Raw genomic sequence first — 17,247 nt, forward strand, 5'->3', positions numbered from 1 at the left:
CATCTGCTTTGTTTATTGGACCTATAGGGTAAGATAGTTAAGAAAGAATATCACAGCTAAGAGAATAACACGAAACACCAATTTTAACACACCTGTCTCAGAAAATAATAAGGCATCTTTAAAAAAAAAAAAAATGTTGATGATTCTAACAAGACAATACACTCAAAATAGTAGACATAAGAGAACTCTACAACTGACAGACATAAAATACACATTTTTTGCAAATCACACACAGAACAAGTACAGAAACAGACTGCAGATTGGGCCATAAAGGAAACTTCAGTACCTCTCAAAGACTCAATATTACACAGACTGTGCTCTTGAAATATAGCACAATAAAACAAAAATTATAAATTAACGATAAAAAGATAGGTGCTTAAAAATAAATTAATGTTAGTTAAAAACCCAAGATTTTAAACAGTAAATTAAGAAATAGAGTATTCACAATTGCATAAAAATTATAATTCTAGATGTCAAACTAGACAGACACAGCTAAAGCAGAACTTAGAAGGCAATTTATAATTTTGAAGAATTTACCAGAAAACAAGTTAAAAAAAAAAAAAAAAAAAAAAAAAAAAAAAAAAAAAAAAAAAACAAGTTAAAAAAAAAAAAAAAAGCATTATAACCAAGAAGTTGGAAAAAGAACTACATAACAAATGCAAAGAAATAAGAAGAGAGAAAATAGCAAAATAAGGGCATCTACAAACGAATGAATATAGAACTATCACCACCAAACAAAACAAAACAAAAATAACATATGACGGTCAATGAAATTAAAACCTACTTTTGGAAAACACTAATAAGATAGGCTTTTCAAAAATTTAACGAGAAAAAATAGATGATAAAAATACATTACAAAGCTGGACACAGTGGTTTTTGCTTGTAATCCCAGCACTTTGGGAGGACTGCTTGAACCCAGGACTTTGAGACAAGCCTGGGCAACATAGCAAGACCCTGTCTGTGCAAAACCCTTAAAAAGTTAGCCTGGCATAGTGGCGTGCACCTATAATTTTGGCTACTCAGGAGGCTGAGGCGGGAGGATCGCAAGTCCAGGAGTTCAAAGCTATGGTGAGCTGTGATTGTGCTACGCATTTTAGCCTGGGCAACAGAGTGAGGCCCCACCTCTAAAAATAAATAAATAAAAATAAATTGCAGAACTAAAAGAGAAAAATAACTGCAGACAGGTTTTTACAAAAGAATTATGGATAGTACATCAATACAAACTATGAGTTGGTACATTTTAAAATCTATATGATGTAGATATATTTCTCAAAAAAATTAAAACACAATATTTAGTTCAAGAATAAATATAAAACTGTAATGAACTAATAGCTATTAAAGAAACAGAAATGAGGCTGGGCATGGTGGCTCATGCCTGTAATGCCAGCCCTGAGGCATCACACATTCTTGTAGCAGAATAGAAAGAGCAAGGATTAGGGTCAGAATCAAGTTCAAACACTAGCTGAGGCACTTAACATCTCTGATTTCTTGGACCAATTACTAAACCTCCATGAAAAAATGGAGTTACTTTAAAAGTGGATGTTTTCTAAACATGCCTGGGAGATGCAAGTCATCCAAATAATGTTAGGGGAAACAAATCTCACGATTTTTGTTTCCCTGATTTAGTTATGCTGAGGTTTTAAGTTAGTCTTAAGTCGGTGACAAAGCTACTGTTTTCTACTTAACTTTTGTTTGTTTTGAGGGAAATGGAGACTTAGGAAAAAAAGCAGCTTCCCCCATGACGGCATGAAGAAAAGCCACACAGCCCTCCAGTGGAACCATCAGAACAAGGGGCTAACATAGTTCTCCGCCAGAGCCTCTTCCCTGAGGTAATGAGGAGACCCCTGGAACAACTGCAGGTGCAGAGAAATGCCACCACTAGATCGAGTGTCTGTCCCGTCATAGGGAGGCCACTGGAACAGCTTTCCAATTGTGTGCTAGTCAAGTGTCGCATCAAAACCCTTTCTGTAGTTTGTTTGAGCAAATAAAAAAATCCTGGAGATGGATGGTTGTACAATGTGCATGTATTTAACACTGATTAATACATTAAAGATGGTTAAAACAGTAAATTTGGTTATGTATATTTTACCACAATTTTAAAAAGAACCCTATTGATGGCCAAAAAATTGGTTCCCTTATCAACATCCCACTGAGGGACTAAGTTATAGATTTATTATTCTGACTTTTGAAACCAGCAACTCTTTTTTTTTTTTTTTGAGACGATGTCTCCCTCTGTCACCAGGCTGGCGTGCAGTGGCACAATCTTGGCTCACTGCAAACTTTGCCTCCTGGGTTCAAGTGATTCTCCTGCCTCAACCTCCCGAGTAGCTGGGACTACAGAAGCATGCCACCATGCCCGGCTAATTTTTGTATTTTTAGTAGATACGGGGTTTCACCATGTTGGCCAGGCTGGTCTCAATCTCTTGACCTCGTGATCCACCCCCTCAGCCTCCCAAAGTGCTGGGATTATAGGCGTGAGCCACCGCGCCCGGCCAAAACCATCAGCTTCATTTTTCTAGTCAATGCTTGTCTGTGACCCTACCGTAATCCTATTTATTCAATGAACTAATATGAATTGAATCCAAATTCAGGCCAGGCTTGTGATACACAGGGAATACAATACTGAATTTGCTTTCAAGGACCTCAAAATCTATCACTGGAGACAAGCATGCATGTGACTAGTTATAGAGAGATAAGGGCATTCAGAAAAATGCCAGCAGCTGAAGTCACCCCCGTATTTTAGTCTGTTGTCAGGAAAAACAACTAATAACTGCAAACTATACTGAATAGTATAGATACTCTAGCCCATCTCAACCCATTGGTCAGCTACACTTTCTACTGCATCGTGCCACGGCCTCATTTTGGTGACATTTCCAATAATCCTGCATCTAGCTTGTTCTGACTTTATGCTAAATGCTAACACATGAGTTATTCAGCTTTCCTTAATTTCTTTTAATTGTTTTCTCTTTTTGTGGGAGAATAAAATAAGCTCGACAGAATAAAGCTCAGCCAAAAAAAATGCCAACCCTGAAACATTAAAGAATTGAGCATACTTAGGCGGGGCATGGTGGCTCATGCCTGTAATCCCAGCACTTTGGGAGGCTGAGGCAGGCAAATCATGAGCGAGGTCAGAAGTTTGAGACCAGCTTGGCCAAAATAGTGAAACCCCGTGTCTACTAAAAATACAAAACTTAACTGGGCATGGCGACGCATGCCTGTAATCCCAGCTACTCCAGAGGCTGAAGCAGGAAAATCACTTGAACCCAGGAGGTGGAGGTTGCAGTGAGCTGAGCTCGCACCACTGCATACCAGCCTGGTGACAGAGCAGGACCTTGTCTCCAGTTCTGTCCATCTATTTTCACGATCCTAGGTGAAAGTATCTTTTTAGAATCCTTCTTTCCTTTGACGTCCCTCCCCTAGAATATAAACTCCATGAGCTCCTTGTCCACCCAACTCTCTGCAGTCTTCTATACCCACAGCAGTGCCCGGCTTATATTAGGCAGTCCATCTAAACTACTATTGAAAACAGAAGTGAGTGATTTTGAAGATCCTCTTCAATTGCTAGGACACACTGTTCCAACACTGCCTGAAACAATGCTACACAAAAGTGATTGGAAATCTAAAAGTTTTAGACATATATAATTTTTTTCCCAAAGACAATTATCTCTTCAGTTAAAAGAAGGAAAACAGTTTCCTCTTTAAGTCTGTATTCCAAATTAAAATCTGGTAGTACTACTAGAAAAACAAATTACTATGCACACGTTATCTTTTAAAACCCACTCTATCAAACTGAAGAAACCTGACAAGCAAAAAGATTTACCAGTAATCATTTTTTTCAGTGTCTCATAAAACAGAAAGTGTAATAATAAGAGAACAGAAGTGCCAAATGCTCTGTAACACATATGCTTTCGCTGGATTTTCATGAACATTTTCAGACCTCAGAATTTGACTTATACTATGATTTTTATTTAGATTCATAGTGAGATGGAGTTTAAAAGATGGCAGGTCCAACTCTTCAGAAACATTAATTGCTATGTTTTCACCATATCATGAAATCAGAGACTTTTAATTCAGGCAAAATGAACAGAAATCATGGACCTTCTCTTACAGTCACCCACCCTTACCTTCTCCATTTGATAAATAAGAACAAAGAATGAAAATCTCATATAAGGTTATGAAACTAATTTATAGCTAGAAACTATAGATTAAAGAGGTGGAGTAAAGAGTATTCTATTAGGTTGGTGCAAAAGTCATTGTGATTTTTGCCAAATAAAAGTAATGAAAAAAAACACAATGACTTTTGCACCAACCTAATACTTGAAGCCAATGAAGTTCTCTTAAATTTAAGAAACAGAAAAACCAAAGAACTACAACCACACACACATAAATTATGTCAGTACTAGTTTTTGGCAATAAAATATCAAATGTGTTATTAATTCTCCTAGCAAACAGTTCAACTTTTTTCTCTAACAAATCATGTATAATTTCTCCAGTATCATTTTAAGGAAAAGATAAAATGACTTTGAATTTCTTCCTCAGTTTTAAGAAGCTATCTTCAGAATCCTCACGTGGCCATAATACCTCCTCCTTCTATGAAAGAGACAGTTCACAGTTGACCATGTCACTGATTCCTCCCCACACCTTCACAAATGCCTCCATTTGCAGATAAGTTGACTGATACTCAGAGAACTGAGGTGACTTGGCTCATGTCAGGGTCAGTTCTGCTGAATCTAAATGCTGTAACCTGTTCATCACACCACAGCTATCTCTTCAACCAGTAGAAATTTTAGATAGTAAGTTCCCTTCAGAGCTGAAACAATGGTTCCCAGGCCTACCTCCTTAGTTTATTTGTCAGGCTTAGACTTATTGCTATTGTCAGGATTCAAAACACAATTCCCCATGCAGCACCTTGGCAGACTGAGTATTTTACAATGAAGGAAACTGAGAAAACCACAGAAGCAGGAGTATGTGTTCTGACCTTCTCCTACCCCCTCTCTCCTGACGTGGGGCACAGAAACTAGAAAGCCTCCTGCCCCCACTTCCCAGAAGCAGGTTACAAAAACCTAGGAAGGTCACTCTCTGACCTCCCTCCATTCTCCCCTGCAGATGTGTATGTGACAGGTGTCCTGCCCTATAACCAGAGGAAGGGAATAGCACACAGAGATGCATAAAAATCGCAACAAATAGGCTTTGCTGAGTCCCCCACTTTCACACCACTAGATCATACCCTTTCATCCCCAGACATACTTATGCATGACTGTCCATAAAACCACAGTTTTCCCTGGGTCTTCGGGTCTTCCTTTCTGAAGGCTCCTGTGTCGTATGAAATTTTGGTTAAACACATTTGTAATGCTTTTCTCTTGTTAATCTGTTTTTTGTTACAAGGTTTTCAGCTATGAACCGTGCAAGGGGTGAGGAAAAAATAAAACTTTCTCCCTTATGCTACCTTAAATACCACCTTTGGCACTTACAAAACAGAACCCTGACTGGGCCCCACCAGCTGAGATTCTGAGCCAGGTTGTCTAGGGTAAGGTTTAGGAATCTTTGTAACAAGTGCTCAGGTGCTTCTCAAGAACCACTGGGTTTGTAAATTACAGATGAATCTCTCATGCAGTGCTGTCATTTCTTTCCAGGAAAAAAGTGCTGATGATGACAGTCAACCATCAAGTTTATCAAATTTAAGGCAGCCTTTAAATAGGCCCCTCACAAGACTAATCTAACATGGACACTATCTCTGTCTCCATAGTCAGGCTTCAGGATTAAATAAGAGGTTTATTTTGACTGTGTAATAGATTTCCCTTCTTCTCAGCCTCCTAGGCTGGCTAAATCTCTGGGGTTTCCTATAATTTCCCTGGCAATTGCTTCTCTTCAGTAAGTACAATAAAAGGTGAACCTAGAATTTCAAGGGGAGAAGGAAAACTGACTTGGTTTTTCATTTTTGAGAAATCCAGACACTGCAATGCCAGTTTAGTTTTTAATTCAAAATTGAGGAGAGAAACGATAGCACTCCTGTGCATGGCTGAGTCAGCACAAACTGTTGTGCAGCATCAGACATGTGGCTCCACTGCGGGGGACCCGCATGGCCTGGCATTTGCTCTAGGGGCTGTGGGGAGTCGTTACCATAGCAACCAGTGGGGTGAGAAAAGGATAAGTGGAAAGAAAATGTATAGAGAATGGTTTTCATAAAATTTACTCATTTCAGTTTCACTGAAAATGCATTAAAGAGGTGGAGTCAAGAGTATATTTTTCCTTGAAGCCAATGAAGTTCTCCCTTAAAATTAAGAAACATAAAAACCAAAGAACCCATACTTTATTTACTATATGGAAATGCACACCACATACACACACACACACACACACACACACACACACACACACACATATGCAAATTATATAAGTACTAACTTTTGGCAGCAAAATATCAAAAGTGTTATAATGATCTAGAATCTTACCACATCTCGTATTTCCAGGAAATATTTGTAAAAACAACAGCCATCTTTATATAGACTTTTGCTGATTTTTTTCTCTTTTTTTTGAGACAGGGTCTCATTCTGTAAAACAGGCTAGAGTTAAGTGGCACAATCATGGCTCACTGCAGCCCCGACCTCCCGGACTCATGCAATCCTCCAGCCTCAGCCTCCTGAATAACTGGGACTACAGGCACATGCCTCTATGCTTAACTGTTTTCACTGACTTTTGATGGGATTCAGGACACACTTCCCCACAATATGGAATCTTGGCATTTGAGACAACAGCAGAAGCAGGAAGTTAACTCTCCTCCCACCCCTTCTCCCGTGAAGTAGGTCATAAAACCTAAGAAGGATTTCACTGATCTTACCCTGAAGCAGGAAGTGCCCTTCCTACACCCAGAGGAAGGGAGCATCCTTATCTCTGAAGACACAGGGACACAGAGAAGAATCTAAGCACAAACCTTGGTAAGTTCCTCCTAGTTTATTACATCAGATCGTGCCTCTGTCCAATCTTACCTCTCCACGCCTACTTAGTTCTTCAGTTTAAATCTAGCATAAAAACCACATAGGCTTGTTACCTTGGAACTTCATTTCCTTATGAAGTGTCCTGTGTCATGTAAAACATATTAAATAAATGTGTATGCTTTTCTTAATCTGTCCCATTTTTTTTTTTTTTTTTGAGACAGAGACTCACTGTTAACAGGCTGGAGTACAGTGGTGCAATCTCAGGTCACTGCAACCTCTGCCTTCCGGGTTCAGGCCATTCTCCTGCTTCAGCCTCCCAAGTAGATGGGATTACAGGTGCATGCCACAACACCTGGCTAATTTTTGTATTTTTAGTAGAAACAGGGTTTCACCATGTTGGCCAGGATGGTTTCCATCTCCTAACCTCTAGATCCGCCTGCCTCGCCTCCCAAAGTGTTGGGATTATAGGCGTGAGCTATCACGCCCAGCCTAATTTGTCTTTTGTTGTTATAAGGGCCTCAGCCCTGTGAACCTAAGATGGGAAGGAAAGGTATTTCTCTTCCCCTACACTTACGTAGTATGTTGGTGGCTGTAGTTTCTTTTTCAAATAACCTAGATGCCCTCCCATTTCTAAATAAAATGAGTAGATAAATAAACTCCTTCAAGTATCTCTGAATGAACATCAACTAGAATAATCGGAGAGAGAACAGACTCTTGACACTGCTGAACACTCATGCTTGTTTTAAACATGGATTTTCTAGCCCCAGGACAATGTTTCTGAAGAAAGGAATCCCAAGTTGCTCATAATTCTCTATCAAAGCATTGATGCCTTTTTCCTGTCCAAGAAAGCCAATAAGATTTCTCCATTATGTAGTAGGTATTGCTAAGTAACAGAGCCTTTTTCCCAAGAAAGAAACTTAATTCAAGCTACTGCCCAGTATTTTAATAGCAAATGTTCAACACACTGGAATAAATGACTCGATACAATTTCAGAAACATTTAGTTACCTGATCTGTTTCTAAATAACAAAGAATAATATAATACAGAGAAAACATTTAAAACACTCTCTATACATTAAATATAACAATTTCACTTAGAAAAATTGGGTATAATAAATATCTCAATCTGATTTTTCTTATGAACTAACCAACTTTTAATTCTGAATTAGTACATTCAGATTTGAGAAGTAAAAATATATGAAGGAAACTATAACTAATCAGAAGAAACAGCATATGAAAATGAATGTATAAACAAATAGAAAAAAGTCTCTTCCTGTAAGAGATAAACAACATCAACAATAAACAAATAGAGAAAATAAGACAAAGATGACTTTCAGAGAAGAGGGAAGAAATGGTGAATCAGAGGAGGCCCAAAGTGACTTCTGGGTATTAGTCATGTTTTATTTTATTACCTGGATGGTGGTTACATGGGAATATGCTCTTTGTGAAAATTCGGCAAACTATACTTCAGTTTTCTGTTTGTATGTATTTCAGTCAACTTCTTTTTATTTATTTATTTTTTTAATCAACTTATTTTTATTAACAAATTTATTTATTTATTGAGTTTGACTATGTCGCGCAGGCTAGAGTGCAGTGTTTATTCACAGGGGCCTCATCATAGTGTACTACAGCCTCAAACTCCTGGCCTCAGGGATCCTCCTGCCTCAGCCTCCTGAGTAGCTGTGGGACTATAGATGTTCACCACAGCAGCCAGCTAATAAATTTCTTTTTTTTTTTTTTTTCTGGAGATGGAGTTTCACTCTTGTTGCCCAGGCTGGAGTGCAATGGCGTGATCTCCATTTGCCACAACCACTGCCTCCCAGGTTCAAGCGATTCTCCTGCCTCAGCCTCCTGAGTAGCTAGAATTACAGGCATGTGCCACCATGCCTGGCTAATTTTGTATTTTTAGTAGAGATGAGGTTTCTCCATGTTGTTCAGGCTGGTTTTGAACTCCTGACCTCAAGTAATTCTCCCTAAGTGCTGGGATTACAGGTGTGAGCCACCGCACCCAACCATAAATTTCTTTTTTAAAAAGAGACGTAAAATGCTATAATGCCAGCCAGCATGGTGGCTCACACCTGTAATAAGTGTTCTGGTTGAATCTGTGAGGAAAAAGTCTTAAATGGAACCTCTCCTCAACCCCTCATCCCTGGGGGACTCCAGGATGCCTCTACAAAACTCCAAGCTTGAAATATTATTGCTGTAAACAACCTACCAATTAACCTTTTTAATCTTTTTTTGTTTAATTCTGCTATTATTTCCTTTTTCTTGCACTGGGAAAGATCAATTAACCTTTAGCCTTTCAATCTTATTTCTTATCACCCACCCACTAATCCAAAGAATTTCCAGTTTGGGCTGGGTGCAGTGTCTCATGCCTGTAATCCGGGTACTTTGGGAGGCTGAGGTGGGCCAATTACTTGAGGCTCGGGGTTCAAGATCAGCCTGGCCAACATGGCAAAACCCCATCTCTACTACAAATGCAAAAAAATTAGCTGGATGTGGTGGCACATGCCTGTAATCCCAGCTACTCGGCTGGCTGAGGTTGGAGAATCCCCTGAGGCTGGGAGGTTGAAGATGTAGTGAGTCATGATCACGCCACTGCACTCCAGGCTGGGCAACAGCGTGAGACCCTATCTCTAAAACAGCAAGCAAACAAACAAAAAGTACTGTAATGTGAGACCTTGTTGGAATCTGATTTCAACAAGCCAATCATAAAAACATATTGTGAGGCAATAAATTTAATTACAGGTTACATATTTAAAAAACAAAAATTATGAAATTAGGGAAATTAATGGTATTGTGTGTGTGTGTGTGTGTGTGTGTGTGTGTATATATATATATTTTTTTTTTTTTTTTTTTTTTTTTTTAAAGACAGAGTCTCACTCTGTCCCCCAGGCTGGAGTACAGTGGTGCAATCTCGGTTTACTGCAACTTTCACCTCCAGGATTCAAGCAATTCTCTGCCTCAGTCCCCCTGAGCAGTTGGGATTACAAGTGCCCGCCACCACACCCATCTAAATTTTTGTATTTTTAGTAGAGACAGAGTTTCACCATCTTGGCCAAGCTAGTCTTGAACTCCTGACCTTGTGATCCACCTGCCTCGGCCTCCCAAAGTGTTGGGATTACAGGCGTGAGCCACCACGTCCAGCCTGCAGTTATATTTTTAAGAGATGCATGTGTATGAATAAAATGACATACTATCTGGGGATGATTTTAGAATATCTCAGTAAAAAAAAAAAAAAGTATAAGGAAGAGGTGAAACAAGTATAGTAAAATCTTAGTAATTATTGAGTGTAGGAGAATATATGGGAGAATTTGCTGGCTGTTCTCTTTATGTTGGTAAATGTTTGAAATTTTTCACAACTAAAAAAACGAAACCCGCCCAGGCATAGTGAATCACACCTGTAATCCCAGCATTTTGGGAGGCCAAGGCGGGCAGATCACCTGAGGTCAGGAGTTTAAGAATAGCTTGAGCAACATGGAGACATCCATCTCTACTAAAAATACAAAATTAGCTGGGCATGGTGGCAGATGCCTGTAATCCCAGCTACTCGGGAGGCTGAGGCAGGAGAATCACTTGAACCTAGGAGACAAAGCTTGTGGTGAACTGAGATTGTGCCATTGCACTCCAGCCTGGGCAACAAGAGCGAAACTCCTTCTGGAAAACCAAAACAAAAACAAAACCCAACAAAACAAGGCCGGGCAAGGTGGCTCACGTCTGTAATCCCAGCACTTTGGGAGGCCAAGGTGGGCGGATAACGAGGTCAAGAGATTGAGACCATCCTGGCCAACATGGTGAAACCTCGTCTCTACTAAAAATACAAAAAAAAATTAGCTGGGTGTGGTGGTGCCTGTTGTCACAGCCACTCAGGAGGCTGAGGCAGGAGAATCTCTTGAACCCAGGAGACAAAGGTTGCAGTGAGCCAAGATTGTGCCACTGCACTCCAGCCTGGCAATGGAGTGAGATTCTGTCTCAAAAAAAAAAAAAAAAAAAAAAAAAACAAAGAGTGTCTTAAAGTGCCATGCAAACAAATTTTAATTACATAATCTTGCTTTTAAAAATTGTTGTCATTTCTTTCACAAACAAGGAAACAGTCTATGAGAGTTTAATAAACAGACACAAGGCGATAGAGTACATAGCATTGTTTTAACATTTAACTTCTAAATAATGACAAGAGAAAATCTCATGTGACCCCTTAAAAATAGTCTTATGAGAAAGAACATCAACAATACTATAATTTAATACAGGTTGAGCATTCCTAATCTGAAAATCCAAACTTTGAAATGCTCAAAAATCTGCAACTTTTTGCATACCAACATGATGCCACAGGCAGAAAATTCCACACCTGACCTCATGTGATGGGTCACAGTCAAAACAGACTCAAAACTTTGTTTCATGCACAAATTAATTTAAAATATTGTATAAAATTACATTCAGGCTATGTGAAGGCATATATGAAACATAAAGGAATTTTATGTTTAGGCTTGGGTCCTACCTATATCTTATTAAGTATATGGAAATATTCCCAAATCTGAAAAAATCCAAAATCTGAAACACTTCTGATCCCAAGCATTTCGGATAAGAGAGACTCAATCTAAAAATAATTATTTTTGTTCACATTTATTAATTTATTTAGAGATAAGGCCTCAGTCACCCATGTTGGAGTGCAGTGTTATGGTCACAGCTCACTGTAGCTTCAACCTCCGGTGCTCAATTGATCCTTCTGCTTCAGCCTCCCAAGTAGCTGGGACTACAGGTACTCACCACTGTACCTGGATAATATTTTTTTTAATAGATAAGGTCTCACTATGTTGTCCAGGATGGTCTCAATCTCCTGGGATCAAGCAATCCTTCTGCCTTGGCCTCCCAAATGTCGGGATTACAGGAGTAATCCCCCCAGGCCACCCAAATAATTCTAAACAATAACAAATATTTCTGTTTAACAACTTCACCCCACAGTATATCAGAGTCTATGCTGTTTTTTCCTTTTTATTTTATTTTTTTGAGACAGGGTCTCGCTCTGTCACCCAGGCTAGAGTACAGTGGCATGATCATGGCTCATTGCAGCCTCGACTTCACAGGCTCAAGTGCTCTTCTTACCTTGGCCTCCTGAGTAGGTGGGACCACAGGCATGCACCACCATGCCTGGCTAATTTTTACATTTTTTGATAGAGACTCTGGGTTTAAGGGATCCTTCTGCCTTGGCCTCCCAAAGTGCTGGGACTACAGATGAGAGCCACTACACCTGGCCTTACACTGTTTTAAACAGCTGGGGAAAGAAACCAGTCACTAACACAATTGTATTTACCTCTGCATGAGGCTAACAGCACATTCATGTTTTCAGGGCCAAAAGACAAGGCAAGCAAGTAGAGTGGAGACAGACAATGACTTGGGGTTAAGAAGCTGGACTTTCTAGCCATGAAATCCTGAGCAGGTCACTTACCTTAGTCCAGCCTCAGACTGGTCAATGAGTTAAATGTAAATTATCTTGCCTGCCTTAACCATCTCAGAGAATATGTAAGATGATCAAAATAAAGAACACCTATGAAAAAAACTTTTAAAAATGTCATGCTCTAAAAGCATGCAAAGGAGCTGGCAATTTTCTTAAATAATGTTTTGTGGTTTTGATGCTTTTGTTAATTAACATTGCTTGTGAGAAAGGAAACATAACTCTGATTAAATTTCTACTTCAATGAGTATTAAACCAGGTGACAAACTCTCAGAAGTGGTTTTTTTTTTTTTTTTTTTTTTTTTTTTTTTTTTTTTTTTTTTTTTTTTTTTTTTTTTTTTTTTTTTTTTTTTTTTTTTTGGACAAAGTCTTGCGCTGTTACAAAGCTGGAGTGCAGTGGTGTGATCTCGGCTCACTGTAACCTCCACCACCCAGGTTCAAGCGATTCTCCTGCCTCAGCCTCCCAAGTAGTTGGGAATACAGGTGCACAACACCACGCCTGGCTAATTTGTGTATATTAGTAGAGACAGGATTTCACCATGTTGTGCAGGATAGTCTTGATCTCCTGACCTCGTGATCCGCCCACCTCGGCCTCCCAAAGTGCTGGGATTACAGGCGTGAGCCACTGCACCCAGCCAGAAGTATCTTATAGTTCCACAACTTGAACACTGAATACTTTATGATAGTATCTTCTAAATAGTTCAAAATTTCTGGATTAAAAATTAACCTCTTGAGTGGCCAGGGGTGGTGACTCACACCTATAATCCCAGACCTTTGGGAGGCCAAAGCAGGCATTAGTGTGAAATTAGGAGTTTGAGACCAGCCAGGACAACAGATGAACAGGTCATCTTTACAAAAAAATTTTTAAAATAGCCAGGCTTGTGGCATGTGCCTGCAATCCTAGCTACTCGGGAGGCAGAGGTGGGAGGATCACTTGAGCGCAGGCGTTTGAGGCTGCAGTGAGCTGTGATCACACCACTGCACTCCAGCCTGGGAAGAACAGAACAGCACAAAGGATTTTCAGGGCAGTAAAACTATTCTGTGTAACACTATGTGGTAGACACATGTCATTATAACTTGTTAAAACATACAGACTGTATATCAAGAGTGAAGTCTAATGTAAATTATGAGCTCTGAGTGATAATGATGTGTCAGTGTAGGTTGTTGATTATAACAAATGTACTCAGGTGCAGAATATTGATAGTGGGAGAGGTTGCCCATGTGTTCGGGGAGGGGTGTTGGGAACTCTAATTTCTGCTCAGTTTTGCATTGAACCTAATACTGCTGTAAAAATTAAAGTCAAAGAAAGAGAAAGTAAGTCTGTTACCCCAAAGTATAAAATATGTAGAAGGAAAAATAGATGACAAGCTTCCTAACTTTGGATTTGGTAACGGTTTTCTTGGATATGACACCAAGAGCACAGATTATTATTAAAAAAAAAAAATAGACAAATGGTACACATCAACATTTAAAACATTTGCTCAAAGTACAGGCTCATGCCTGTAATCCCGGCACTTTGGGAGGTTGAGGTGGGAGGATCACTTGAGATCAGGAGTTTGAAGCCAGTTTGGCCAACATGGTGAAGCCCTGTCTCTACTAAAAATACCAAAATTAGCCAGGTGTGGTAGCATGTGCCTGTAGCCCCAGCTACTCGGGAGGCTGAGGCATGAGAATCACTTGAACCCAGGAGGTGGAGGCTGCAATGAGCAGAGATCCTGCGACTGCACTCCAGCCTGGACAACAGAGTGAGGCTGTGTCTCAGACAAACAAACAAAACAAAGTATACAATCAAAACTGTAAAATGGCAACCCACAAAATCGGAGAATATATTTGCAAATTATTTATCTGATAAGGGTATAATACCTACAACAAAATATAAATCAAATAATCTGATTAAAAAATGGGCAAAGGACATAAACAGACATTTCTCTAAACATGGTATACAAATAGCCAATAAGGATGTGAAAAGATGCTTAACGCATCATCAATTACAGAAATGCAAATCAAAATCACAATGAGCTATCACTTCATGCCCACTAGTGCAGCTACTACCAAAACAAAACAAAACAAAATCCAGCAAATAACAAGTGTAGACAAGGATTTGAAAAAACTGGAATGCTTATGCGTGGTTGGTAAGACTGTAAAACGGTACCACCCCTACGGAAAAGAGTATGGACATACCTCAAAAAAATTAGAACTATCATATGATCCAGCAATTCTACTTCTGGGTATATCTCTAAAATAACTGAAAGCAAAGTCTTGAAGAAACATTTGCACACTCATGTTCATAGGAGCACTATTCACAATACAGTAATCAAGAGGTGGCAGCAACTCAAAGGTCCACCAACAGATGGATGGAGAAACACAATGTGGTCTACACAGACAACGGAATACTATGTGGCCTTTAAAGGAAGAAAACCTGGCCACATACTACAATGTGAATGAACTCTGAGGAAATTATGCTATGTGAAATAAGGCAGTCACAAATGACAGTCACAGAGTCGCAATGCAGTATGACCCCATTCACACAAAGTATCTAATGTAGTCAAATTCACAGAAATAGAAATTGTAATGGTGGTTGCCAGGTGCTAGGGATGGTAGAAAAGGAATTGTTACAAAACTTTTTTTTACAAAGCAAGGAGTTTGTTTAATAAGTATAGAATTTCAATTTGGGAAGATAAGGTTTTGGAGATCTAATTTACAACAATGTAAACATACTGAACACTACAAAACTATACGGTTAAAATGGTTAAGATGATAAATTATGTATATATTTTTAACATAATAAATAAACAAAAGAGTCGATTTTTAAAAATAAGTTGACCATTGAAAAGGTATTTAAGACTAATGTTGTGATTGAGATTTGCGTTTGCCAAAACAACTGAGAATGAAGGAGACCACATATATATTCTAAAGAAAAGCCACTAAGAGAAAAAGCATCTATATCCCATACACCTAAAAAAACTGACAAAACAAAGATTAAGTTCTGAAAAACTGGTAGCTACATGAGTTCAATAAAGATACAGAAAAGCTACCAAAGGCTGTGAAAAGAAGCCGACAACACCTGTCATTCATACCCTTCCCACAGAGTAATAGATACTTGTTTTCTCTCTGGTGTTGGGATTTTTACATGGTTTAGTGCTTTACTCCTTGGGCTTTAATATCTTCTCAGAGTTTTTTTTCAGGCAAGGCTGAGACGATGACATAGAACAGGAATTATTTCAGACATTGGAGCCAGTCTATTCTCATTTTTGTCTCATCTTTAGACTCTGAAAGCAGCTGATAGTCAGGTCCTGGACAGGATCTTGCATATCACTGAATAATTGCTTTTCTCACAAGATAAAAAATAAATGAGAGGGAATGAAATCAAGAGGAAAAAGCAAGCAAAACAGAAAGGCGAAAGCAACAGCAGAGGAGAAAATCAGGCAAGGAAACAAATATTTAAGACTAATCCAAAATCTCTCACGGGCAATTCTAAACTCAAATGTCTCCTTCCTTCCTTCCTTCCTCCCTCCCTCCCTCCCTTTCTTCCTTCTTTCCTTCCTTCCTTCCTTCCTCCTTCCCTCCCTCCCCCCTCCTCTCTCTCTCTCTTTCTCTCTTTCTCTCTTTCTTTCTTTCAGATGGAGTTTCACTCTTGTTGCCCAGGCTGGAGCGCAATGGCACGATCTCCGCCTGCTGGATTCCAATTCTCCTGCCTCAGCCTTCCAAGCAGTTGAGATTAAAGGCATGCACCATCACACCCAGCTAATTTTTGTATTTTTAGCAGAGACAGGGTTTCTCTATGTTGATCAGGCTAGTCTCAAACTTCTGACCTCAGGTGATCCACCCGTGGGAGGCCAAAGTGGGTGGATCATGAGGTCAGGAGTTCAAGACCAGCCTGGCCAACATGGGGAAGCTTCATTTCTACTAAAAATACAGAAATTAGCCGTGCATAGTGGTGTACGCCTGTAGTCCCAGATACTTGGGAAGTTGAAGCAGAAGAATTGCTTGAACCTGGGAGGCAGAGGTTGCAGTGAGCGGAGATCCTGCCATTGTACTCCAGTCCGGGTGACACAGCAAGACTCCATCTCAAAAATAAATAAATAAATAAATAACATAAATAATAACAGCTTCCTGAATAAATTCCTAGGTGAGTACTCCTATAGAACCTGGATCATCCTATTTCATTCTCTCAAACTCTCCTGACAGAAATCTCTCCCACTCTGACTGGCCAAAGCACTGCCCCCTCAGCTAAACTGGGCAATAAAACCTAGTGACTAAGAGTGTGGGCTCTAGGGTCAGACTGTGGCTTCAAATCCCACTTTTGCCACTTGCATTTGGGTGCTATGCCTTCTCTGTACTTCTCAGTTTCTTCCCTGTCACTGGTGAACTCTGACCCTGGTCAACTGAACTACTTAGCCTCCTGCTACCCACCTCCCCTCATGGGATCAAAGAATAAAAATGAAAAACTTTCCACTGATTGACACATTGGTGGGGGATGGCACTTTGAGAACTACTGTGTTCACTAAATGATTAGGTAACTTTGGGCTTAGAGGTATTAAAAACAATTGCAAATGAATGCAGAAGATATTAAAGATAATAATTATCATATTCAAATGCAAATAACATCTACTAATCCTAATTACCATATTCAAATGAAAATAATTCCACAGAGTTTTAGGCACTGTACCAGGCTCTTTCATATTTTTTTTTTTCATTTAATCCTGAAACTGACTTTGGAGGTAGGCATTAGCCATGTGTCCTGAAGATGAATAAACTGAAACCCAGAAAGTTTAAGTGGCTTGATTGAAAAGGTACAACTAGAAAATAATAAAGCTTAAATGTAAAAATAGGTCTGGCTCTACATATAAAGGCATTCTTTTTT

The 17,247-nt window shown here is 39.3% G+C and overlaps 1 protein-coding gene and 1 long non-coding RNA gene across 2 annotated transcripts in view; both read right to left on the bottom strand.

Annotated features, from left to right (window-relative positions):
* Positions 1–17,247, bottom strand: part of PATJ (PATJ crumbs cell polarity complex component) — a 413,527-nt gene that overhangs the window by 180,414 nt on the left and 215,866 nt on the right. The window lies entirely within an intron of this gene.
* Positions 15,634–17,247, bottom strand: part of LOC119473143 — a 15,549-nt gene continuing 13,935 nt past the window's right edge. The window contains exon 3 of the long non-coding RNA XR_005202337.1: positions 15,634–15,643. This is a non-coding gene — a long non-coding RNA (uncharacterized LOC119473143). The remainder of the gene's footprint in view (positions 15,644–17,247) is intronic.

The sequence above is a fragment of the Cebus imitator genome, unplaced genomic scaffold (assembly GCF_001604975.1).
Source record: "Cebus imitator isolate Cc_AM_T3 unplaced genomic scaffold, Cebus_imitator-1.0 Scaffold135, whole genome shotgun sequence".
NCBI classification, from domain to species: Eukaryota; Metazoa; Chordata; class Mammalia; order Primates; family Cebidae; genus Cebus; species Cebus imitator.